Source organism: Schistocerca cancellata, chromosome 10 (assembly GCF_023864275.1).
Source record: "Schistocerca cancellata isolate TAMUIC-IGC-003103 chromosome 10, iqSchCanc2.1, whole genome shotgun sequence".
Lineage (NCBI taxonomy): Eukaryota > Metazoa > Arthropoda > Insecta > Orthoptera > Acrididae > Schistocerca > Schistocerca cancellata.
In genome coordinates this window covers 115833433-115845685 of record NC_064635.1, presented here as the reverse complement: position 1 = coordinate 115845685, position 12253 = coordinate 115833433, and positions in this window count along the sequence as shown.

The following is a 12253-nucleotide window of genomic DNA, read 5'->3' as shown; positions in this document are numbered from 1 at the left end:
CCCTCTCCCCCTCCCCATCACAAACTCCCTGCTTCACAGCCTCCCGAAACAGTGCCTGACAGTCTTGTCATGCCTGTATCTGGTACCGTCATGCTTCGCTGGACAGCTCTCTTCTCTGCCCCCAACCATCCCTTGCCCTTCCCCTCCCCACTCCATATTGCTGCTTTTGTCCAACATGCCACTTGCATTCTGGTCCTAGCTGCCAGAGGCGGTAGTCATGTGCGCATGAGGTATGCATGCTTGCATGAATGTGTGTGTTTTCTTTTCTGAAGAAGGCTGTGACTGAAAGCTAACTGCATAACAGTCTTCTTTGTGCCTGTCTGCAACTCAGTGTGCCCTCTTTACTGTTAGATGGTGAATATCAGAGCAATCTGTCCTTTCCCTGATTTTGTTGATATTCCAACCTGGATTTTCCAATGTTTGATTGCTCCTAAGTTACTTAAGTACTACTAGGATTTTTTATTTCTCTCTCTCTCTCTCTCTCTCTCTCTCTCTCCCCCCCCCTCCCCCCCCTCCCCCCTCTCTCCCCCCTCTCCCCCCTCCCTCCCCCATCCACCCCCCTCCCCAATCCTCCCCCCTCCCCCCACCCCCCCACCCCCAACCCCTCTCCCTCTTCTTGCTAGATACTATTTGCAAAATTGTGAGTCACGAATGCTAAGCTGGTACTTCAACCGTGGTGTCTTGGTATGCATCAGTAACAGTGTGTGACAAACACTGGTAGTGGGAAGTATGCAAATTAAAACTTCTCAGATTATTGTTCAGAAAAATCTTGAGTACTTTTATTCCCCAGTCTTGCCTCGAAAGTTTACATGTGCACAATGGCAGCCACTGTCTTACAGGGAGAGGTGTTTATTATTGGCTGTGTACTGAAATGCTGAAAACACACTTTGCTAGTTATAGTGTGGTGTGTGCATTTTTTTAAGGGTGTGTGATATACTGACAGTGAGCAAAGTTTTGCAGAATATATGTATACCACAAGTGGATCTGTAGTGTAGTGCAAATGTATGCATTCAAAAGACAACATATTTAATCTTATCATTATTCAGGAGAAAAATGAAATTGAAATTGATTGATCTGAAGATATAATGCAGACACTTCAGTGTATCAGTTCTAACGCTTTAGACGACGAGAAGCGATGTGGAGCTGGTTTGCAAACTTCCCACCTCTCTCCCATAGGTTGACTTACTTGGTATGCTCAGCTGATCTTCTTCTCTGGATAGCTGGCCATGTCAATCTCCAAAAACTTCTTCTCCGAAGAATAATGCTGGTTAAGGGAATTTATCAGACTGTCTCTCTGCTCTTGAAATAATTTGGTACTCGAAGAATACTTTTAATTCAGTCATCATACATTTCAACTTCCACAAAAAACCAATTCAGCACCTCTCATATAAATATTCGAACTCGTGCAAGTCAACCAAGTCGTCAAACATTAGACTCTTATTATGAAACATTTACAACAGGGTTGGTTTAATAACCACCAGAAAATATGAACAGGTACTTGTTGGCCGCCATTCGGCTGCCACATCCACATTTTGCTCGTGACTATTTTTAGACCTGCACGCAAAAACATGCAATGCACAGTAGGTCTGATTCGTCTCTCTCACACTTCTATTTAAAATATTGTGGGTTCGAGATGGAGGAAGGCCAAGTGGTTCTAGAATTTACACGGAAATTCTCGAAGCACTACATAGTGTTACGTGGGGGAGATTTTGCATTATAGTTGCCAAGATACCAGAATTATTGTGTTTATGAGACTGCCACTGTTGGCCAAAACAGTGCGCTGTAGCATTTATTAAAAGCCTTTTGTACTCTCCTTTGCTTTTTTGTGTGTGGGGAGGGGGGGGAGGGTGGAGTGGGGGGGGGTTGCGTTTTTTTTTTTTTATGTGACTGAAGAGAGTCACTTGATTGAATCTGTTCCGTTTGAGATCCATTCCTACTTCCCTGAACCATTTGTTGAAAACTTTAAGTATGCTGTCAGGTATGTTAAAAACCTATTTTATCAGCCTCTTCACATCCATCCTAAACATGTGTCCATAAAATTAACAAAATTTTAATCTTTGTTTTGTAATTGACTCAATCAGCATTCAAGTTTCCCTGTACAGTTCTTCTCTTTCTCATAATCTGTACTTTCTGTTCACGACCACTTTTGTTACAGAGGACCCTCCTCTTGGATTTCTGTTAGTCCTAAATTCCTGTCATTCTAGGAAGTGATTTATAATGTGTTTAATGTAGTAATATTCAAGTATTATGATTCATTTGATTTTTTCCTTCTATTTCAGATGAAAGAGCAGCTCCCCGCATTTCTCCTACACCTGGGATGATATCGGCATGTCAAATTTCAGTGCAAATGGACTGAATGCTTGGAGGTTGACAAGGCGTGAGTCTCGTCTGTTTCCTCCAGATTCACTGAAATTTCATTCGTTTGTTGTGGAAACTGGCTCGAAGCTGCGATGTGGGAGGAAGGATAGTCCACAGGCGAGGAAGGGTAGGCGGTCTGCTGGCGAAGAGTCGGCTGCCAGGCAGCTGACTTATTGCTGCTGCCACGTCAAGAACAGTGACATCACCTGTGCGGTGAAGTTCCGCTCGGGCAGCCCCACCTGCGTCCCGGACTGTGGCTGCTGCTTGGAAGAGACTTGTGACGAAACCGTAGGCTCGGCAGCTTTTGTGCCCGAAAAAGACCATCAGGTGCGTCAGATCCGTTGTGCCATGAAAAGACGGGCTAGTAGTGATCCGCGCCCTAGGAAGGTTGCGAAGGTGTCCGTTCGGCAATTGGCTGTTACCAACAAACGTAATTCTGTAAATACAAAAGGAATAACACCATTACAGCCATCAGTTATTAAAGACAGTGATGTGGCAATTTCCAGTAACTCTCTTTCTTCGCAACCTCGTAACCAGAAGACAGGAAAGGGAAAACTTTCTGCTGAACGGTTGCCTCTGTTCTGGAAGCCTTCTGTGCAACTCCAGCGACTTCCTGCCGAAATCGTCAAGTGCTACTTGTCCAGACCGACTGTCGTGTTGTCAAGGTTACCCGATAGCCTATTTCAGTGCCAAGAGCTTTCTTCTAAAGAGGTAATTTAATTTTTTGTTTTTCTTTATTTAGGTCTTTTTTTTTGTACATTCCTTAGGCTATGTTCATGACTTTTCACCATAGTGTGGAATATACAAAAGGTCCACAAATAAGATACATTTTCTCTGTGGAAAAGAGCTACACGTTGGCCATATACAGAAGGCCCTGTAAGTAGTCAAACTTGTTTGTCAAAATTGCTGTTGCCTAACCCAGAGTTTGTCAAACATAAGTGCTGATGAACCAACGAAGTTTGTCAAATTTAACCTCAGTTTTGAAGCAGCTGTCAGACTGCACACATTGTGTTACAAAGTATTGTGACACTAGTGAAAATGGCTTCCAATGCAGACAAAGAATTTCTTCCATTTGACTTAAGCATTTGTATAAAGAAGGAAAAGAAAGCAAAATGTTGGTCCAGGGAATGGCTGTAACTGAGAGATAAATATACCACGAAATTCTACTGAAGGAAATCGTACATTCAAAACCTGATGATAAAATTACATCAACTTTCTCCCAGTAAGCAGTCAAACTTTAGTAATTGGTTACAGTTACTGCGCACTCACATTGAAAAAGCAAGACACAGTTATGTAAAAATTTATCTTCTTCTGTTTGGTCCTCTAATTAAAGTTAATTAATGTTCCGCGATGTGGGAACCCATACATTGTCCATAGAAGAACCAGAAAGCTTCAATATTTTTTGTTTTATTTTACTCCCACTTCTTAGTTGTGTGTAAAATATTAATTCTCTTTAGTCTTCCTGCATCATACATGCCTGGGAAAGACGCAGCATGTCTACCATTTTGGTAACTGCCAGTGCTCTTTTGTTTTTATCCGCGTATGGTGAGATAAATTGAAATAAAAACTGTTTCTCACAAAAATTGCACTGCGAAACATCGACGCAACCAATGTCCAGTGTCTCACCAAATCGACCACTGGTCAAAATTTCTCTCGAGCACCACAAATTCAGTTTATGTTTGACAAACATGTCAAACAATACGACACACTGCTAAATAATTAGACAAACAAGTGATATTTTACAAATTGATTGACACTTCACAGGGATCTTAACTGGATATTTTGTTTTAATCTTAATCTGCAATAAAATTTGATAAAAATAACCCAACCATCTACATACTTTCATCATTTTTGTTTTCGAGGTATAAAGCAATGTCTGAGGCATATTTAAGTGCCTTACATTTCAGCTCCTAGTTGGAGATGTCGTCTGTGGCTATAAGAGCAGTTTCAAATTTAAACAACTCAGTGAGCTAAACTGTTTATACATGTCCACAATGGTATAAACATTTCAGCTTGCTGAGCTTGTTCGAGTTCAAAACTGCTATCTGAGTTGTAGCTTCTGATGATGTCTCCAGCATTAGGAGTTGTAATGTAAGGTACTTAAATATGCCTTAGACCATGGTCTTCTGCCCGTGAAACAAATATCATTGAGGACAAAAATACAGAATGTGAAAGTCTGTATGATATACATAATGCATGCTCAGAAATTCATATGTAAAGGAGAAAGAGTTGCAAAGTCTATAAAACTTTCATTATCTGCCAGCACATTTAATTCACATAGGAGGTGCTCAAATGTTTCTATGGCTGCATACTTTACCCCATTCTGTGCAAGAGTAAGGGTAAGTTGCAGTTAATGGAGACTATTTTTTGTTTTTTTGTATGATATTGATTTTGTGTAATCACCATTGACATCACCATGATTTAGGTAAATTGCTAATTTTACTGGTCTGACAAGTCATTCTGTAGTAAATTGTACTTAGGACTTTGCTTTTTGAGTTTCATTAGTTCTTTTCATTTCTTCACAAAAACATATGTATTTTTTTCCTCCTATTAAGAGACTACTCTTGACATGTAGATGTCTTATTTTTTTATTTGGAAAAAAATAAATCACGAAAAAGAGGGTGAAACTTAAGCCATTCATGCACTAAGCTTGTAGTGTGTGTTGGTAATGTCTGTCGCAAGCATTCGTGGGAAGTTATGGTGGTGGGACAGGTGATTGTGTAGCCAGTGCTGTAACAATATTTTTATTTTGACCGAGGGAGAGATATTAGGTATTTAATTTAATGGAAACCTTAATGTTCTATGTGCTAGAGGGCGACCAAACTGAATTTTTATTTGCAGAGGCAGGTACACTCTTAACACCTAATCAATATTTTATCCCAAATCTCATTCTCTGGTTTTGCCACTTCAGGAGTTTCTGTTTCTGAAACATAGACTTCCAGCTAGCTATACTACAGATCAGTCTGCTCCACTAAGTCACAAATAAAATGTTCTTCCATCCTACCGTAGACCTCAGGCTGTGCTACAGATCAATCTGTCACTACATAATAGATTCCACATATACAATGAAATCATTACGTCAATATAGATATTTGCAGCACTTTTGTAATATCATCAAAAGAAACCCCTGTAAATGGCAAAGCAGAAAACGGTCATTTTGGAAGATGCGATTGCCATCGAGCTTGAAGCGATGAAGGTGTTCTGCAATAATGTTCACATAGTCAGCAGCTATTGTGGTGCCTTAGATTCCTACCAGAGGTCGTACAGAAGCCCAGGTGAATGCCCCCGATAGCACAGTACTATCACAGTCTAATAAATACAGTCACGATGTACTCAAAGTACTCTGGTGAAAAAGTTGTTTCCATTTGACAGCTGGAGTGACACTGGCTCTTCAAGCGGTAAGGAAACAGTCAGTCAGATGCATTGTACAGGTAATGTTTGTTTTTAATTATTTTTACTTAATTAACAAAATAATTGTTATATTCTTATCTTCCATGTGTTAGTAACTTCCCAAGAGATGTGAATTCTCTTGAAATAAATCTAAGAACTGCCAGATCACACTCATTCAATGCTACATGCTACAACTTACTCATGAGGAAATACTTTTGAATACCTGTATATTTGCAGCTGACTCCACTGAAACCAAGACAATTCACACACAAATTTCTTGGACGAGAAGCAGCAGACAATATTTTTGTTGTTGCCTGTTGTTGTTATGATAGGCACTGGTACATTAAATAATAAAGGTATTACATTGCATATAGGTTTCCTACCTCCCACATTCACTGATTTGACTGAAAGTGTAGCGAACAAATTTCTCAATTGTTGGGTATATATGCAGTGTCTTTCTGCAAAAGGTCAGGTCTTTGTAGTTTACTAGCAATTTTTTGTTATTAAAGGAAAACGACATTATTGAATAAATATCTGTACATTGCAAGAGAATTGTAAATAAACTGTCCTTTAATGTTCCATTTCGTACCTCCCAGGATCTCTAGAAACTAAAAAAATAACAAACGTGGTGTTCTTTTTTGGTTAGTGTTGACCCTTATGGCTGTACATATGCTCTTTATTGTAAAAACTAAGTTACAAACTAAAATAAACATTAGCATTCGCACTCATCCGATATCATACTCACGAGTGTCACTTCCTGGCCACTTGGGGTGCTGCTATCACTGTGGTATAACAAGAAGTACTATTCATTTGACCCCGTGACATGATTCCATTAATCTGGGATCTGATCTTGGTGCCCACTGCAGTCGTAATTGACACTGTTGTAGGGTCAGTGTGGGAACACACAGGGTTCGTCTGCTGCAGAGCTCTATGTTCAACACTGTGTGCTAGACAGTATACTTTGTACCAGCATTGTACTGTGTCGTCAGATTTGTTATAGATCTCTGCCTATCCTGTTTTACAGAGTGAGCAAGCGTCTGACCGCAAACTTCTGTGATGGAATATGGATGTCTGTCACCTTGTCACCTACTGGTGGTTTACCATCATTCGACCACTTTTCATAGACGCTCTTGACTGTAGATCGCAAGCAGCTGACTGGCCTTGCCATTTCTGAGATGCTCACCCACAGGCAGTTGTACCCTTTGTCGAGGCGACTTATATCAGTGGATTTTCCCATTTGCAGCTCGTATCATCACCCATTCACCTTTGCTCCATCTATATAGTTTCCTTACTCTGACAAATTGAGATAAACTGAAATATTACCTGTTTTATGCCTCAGCTGAATTGTAGTTAGATTAAGTGTGTGAGGGGAAAGGGTACAGGAACCATGATACAATCACCTGAGATCCCATTTTGATTCACTGTGCTTCTGTACCATACTTGTTCGTGCCGTTAACTTCATCTCAGTTGACTGAAATCTTGAGGCTGAGGACCTAGGTCCAGACTGTCTCTCTAATTCAAAAAATATGAGATATAACTTCTTCATGAAACAGTATACACTGAAGAGCCAAAAAAACTGGTACACCTGCCTGATATCATTTATAGTTCCCGCGAGCACGCATAAGAGCCACAATGCCATGTGGCATGGAGTCGACTAATGTCTGAAGTTGTGCTGGAGGGAACTGACACCATGGATTGTGCAGTGCTGTCCATAAATCTGTGAGCGGATGAGGGGGTGAAGACCTCTTCTGAACAGCACGTTGCAAGGCATCCCAGATACGCTCAGTAATGTTCATGTCTGGAGAGTTTTGTGGCCAGCGGAAGTGTTTAAACGCAGAAGAGTGTTCCTGGAGCCACTCTGCAGCAATTCTGGATGTGTGGGGTGTTGCAGTGTCCTGCTGGAATTTCCCAAGACCATCGGAATGCACAATGGACATAAATGGATGCAGGTGATCAGACAGAATGCTTACGTACATGTCACCTATTGGAGTCGTATCTAGACATATTAGAAGTCTCAAATTGCTCCAACTATACACGCAACACACCATTAAAGAGCCTCCACCAGCTTGAACAGTCCCCTGCTCGCACGCAGGGTCCATGGATTCATGGGGTTGTCTCCATACCTGCACACGTCCATCTGCTTGATACAATTTGAAATGAGACTCGTCTGACCAGGCAATATGTTTCCAGTCATCAACAGTTGAATGTCGGTGTTAACGGGCCGAGGTGAGGCATAAAGCTGTGTGTCGTGCAGTCATCAAGGGTACACGAGTGGGCCTTTGACTCTGAAAGCCCATTTCAATGATGTTTCATTGAATGAATGGTTCGCACGCTGACACCTGTTGGTGGCCCAGCATTGAAATCTGCTGTAATTTGCAGAAGGGTTGCACTTCTGTCACGTTGGAACGATTCTCTTCAGTCGTCATCGGCACTGTTCTTGCAGGATCTTTTTCCAGACACAGTGATATCAGAGATTTGATGTTCTGCCAGATTCCTGATATTCACGGTATACTCGCGAAATGGTCTTATGGGAAAATCCCCATTTCATCACTACTACAGATGCTGCATCCCATCATTCATGTGCCGACTATAAAACCATGTTCATACTCACTTAAAACTTGATAACCTGCCATTGTAGCAGCAGTAATTTATCTAAGAACTGCACCAGACACTTGTTGTCTTATATAGGTGTTGCCAACCCTAGTGCCATATTCTGCCTGTTTATAAATCTCTGTATTTGACTATGCTTGCCTGTACCAGTTTATTTGGCACTTCAGTGTATATTAATGAATATTACAGCAGGCAACACTTCCTTTAATTCTTTTCTGTTGTTAAATATTTATGTTCAATACATTTATTGACCACTCTTTCCACATTGGAGGTAGAGACAGTATGAATGTTCTGATGTCCTCATGACGTCATCCTTTAATTTTTGCAAGGTTCTGTATTCTGTGGAACACTCTGTGTATCTCTCTAAGAAGGGGGCACAGTTCCATGGAGCAATCACTGATCCAGAAGGTGTCATATGGCATGACCCAGAAAGTATCGCATGGGGGTAACCAGCTGTCAGCATTGCTCCATCTTGTAGAAACGTGGAGTCTAGCCTCCCAATTTCATGCACACATAAACAAATTCTCACACAGTATGTGTATTTGCATTAGATACCAGTAGTAATTTATCACTTTTATGAAGTGATATGTTACACTTCATATTCCAGCCTTAGACCATCTTACAAGAGGAACAGTTCTAACTAAACAACATTAATATTAATGGTCTCTTTCGCCATCTCTGTTTTTTTTTAACCTCAACTCACTCTAATACATTTTCCTTTCTTCAAACTCCAAAGGTGAAATGGAAGCCACCAAAGCATGGCATATTTTATTTGCTGTGAAGTTACATAAAATTTCAGTCTTCTGGTTGAATACAACAGTTATTACTGGTAATATCTCGACAGTCTGCCCAAAATTTATTTTTGGATCGTATTTTGACTAATTTTATCTACTTTTATACTTCACTGAATTCGTGTTTCATCACTTTTTGATATAGAACTATTCTTAAAACTACTCAAGCTGTCAATTTTTGAATGATGCTGCTGCCATTTGGCTGTAATAATTTTTATTTTATAGTTGAACGATCCAGACTTCAACCTTAGGCCATTTTTTAAGTACAAAAACTTATTTATAGGTCAAAAGACATATACAAACAAATAAGTTTTTGTTCTTGAAAATGGCCTGTGGCCAAAATATAGATCATAAAACATTAAAATAAAAGTTATTACAGTCAGGTGGCGGCAAAATTATTAAAAAAATTTGCCATGATTGTGGCTGCAGCCAAAATAAAAATTATCAGTTGATTCATGTTGTCAGTTTTATATCATAATCACAATTTTTTTTTTCTTCATTGGGCTTTAATGAAGGTTTACTATTCATTTTCTTTGCTCGAGCAAGGGGCTAGGTGTATGTCTGATTCTTTTTCCATCACATTATAAATTATAGACGAACCAGCCACAGTGTTTAATCAGTCATAACTCCAAAGTATAAATATCAATTTATTAAACTTTTCATGTAAAAAAATAATCCTTTAAGATTACGGTGGTACTCTTATCATCATCTTCTCTGTAGAGACCTTCGTGTGGACAAGATGGCGCCTTCTATTTTGCCAATCTGGCTCTTTGCCTTACTGCTATTAACTTAAAAAGCTACTAATCAATTACAGCCAGCAACCTTGTGTTAATTCTTGTACTATATTTGTTGCTTGTACTGTTACGGTCAGTAATAGTTCACAAAGCTCAGACCACTGCATCCTTGTTTTTCATTTAACTCTTTGACTGTTGGAGGCACACGATCCGCTTGGCACGCTGAGGCGCTGCGGCTTGCACTGTCATCCGTATACCTGTGCTAATGTGCCTGACCCTCGAACTGCCGCCTGGGGCGGAGTGCCCCTCGCTGTCCCACTCGCCCTATGCTGAATATTTCTGCAGTGACTGTGACTCCACGCGATATATTGTGTCCTCTCACGGCTGAAACAGAATACTCGTAAATGCTCTCACTACGTAGTTCCCCTGCAGGTGAATTACTACAGAATCAAACTGTCTGGTAAAACTATTTTCCGTCACAGGAATGATATCTTGCTTGTAGTTTTCTTGCTCTATTTTGGTAGATTATGCCGAAAGCGACATGATTCGTTAGCTTTACATCAATAGTTTATTGTTCTTTCTTGGATACCCGTTTATAATGTCTGCATTTATCTATGCGTTCCTCACCATATTGACTCAAGAACAAATAAAATAAGCCATAGATTATAGATTACTGTACATTATTTTTGTTGTTCAGAACATCGTATTACGTTGTTTATAGGAGAAAGTGACATACAGATCATCTTTCATATCGCATTACAACATCGGAATTTACTGTGAGCAACGGTAAGAACAATTTTACTTCACGTCATTAAATTCGTATTCTGGTGTGATAAGAAATTTCACATGGCCTACTGTTTGTATCGCTGAATTACCCGAATATTTGTTGAGCTTTGTAATTATCCGATTACGCGTAATTTTGTTTCTTTGGCGAAATTTGTACAATACTTGTGATTGTTGCACATAAGTATTCAACAGATTTTCCAACATTTGAAAGCTGTGAAATCTCTGGCTTTTTGTTAGCACATTAAATTCACTTATAGAGAAAATTCAAAGTCATGAACTGTAAATTTAGGCGTTACTTTTACACTTTGTGAATATGTTTCCCATCCTTCTTTTTGATCCGGGCTTTGGACCGGCACTGGCAAAGTTAAAAACATTTTTATTTTGTTTTCCCCTTTTTATAATTCTTTTTTTTTTTCATTTTTGAAGTTTTTGCTAATACCATTATTGTATTCGTTGTATGCTGCAATTAGTAATTCTGTTTTGTGTGGTATTTTTCAAAACAGGGTAAGACACACAATAGTACCTTGCAAGTTTTACATTTATACCTGCTTTCCCGGTGCACTTTTTGTTTCCAGAAAACAATGCATCTACGCGTTAGCACACTTTAATGTCTGGAAAATGCCTTCCCAAAAATCTTAGAGCATTATCATCAGAACATCTTCCTCTGCCAGCTTTTCTGTGCTCTAACACATACGTTTCTGTAAGTTCCCTTACCAGTGACAGATGAAACTCTGCTATCGTCATTTTACGACCTGTTAGTGATCTGTGTAGGACATGAGCATTTAAAACACACAGATCTAGAACGTGAAAAAAGAACTTTGTATACCACTTCATTGTTTTCCGTATACATCCGACAGAGCTAAGCAGTATATCAGAACGGTCAACTGCTCCCCTATTCAAGTTATAATCTACAATGCTTTGTGGTTTCTTAATTTTTTCTCCAGTATTCCTGTCAATCTTTCCTGTGTCAACCATTTCTGTGGTGTTATATGTGGTAAACATCCACACTTCCCTTTTGTCACACCACTTTATAGGAAGCATTGTATCAGTACACATAAATTGAATATTTCCACGTTCCAGTTTCTTCTGAAGTTTCGGCATGTTGCGTCTGTTCTTACGGATAGTACCACATGCGTTCGTCCCATGACTGTGAAGCCAGGCAAACAAGTCTGGGCTTGAGTACCAGTTATCGACGTAGAGGGTATGTCCACGTTCTAAATAGGGCTTCATAAGTGTAGCCACTATGTCACCACTTTTCCCCAAATTGTGGAACTCAGTTTCTGTTGATGCCCCTGTATAAACAATGAAGTCCAAGACATGACCAGTCTTACAATCACATAACACAAATGTTTTTATACCGAATCTACTCCGTTTCGATGGAATGAATTGTCTGAAAGATAAGCGTCCTTTGAATAATAACCAACTTTCATCAATGCAGAGTTTCTGATATGGCTTAAATGCACAACGGAAAGCTGTACGAACTTTATTGACAGTGTTCCTAATTTTGAATAATCTGTCTCCTCTAGTATTAGCAGAGTTGTCACTGAAATGTAACATTCTCATAAGTAACAAAAAGCGGTCTCT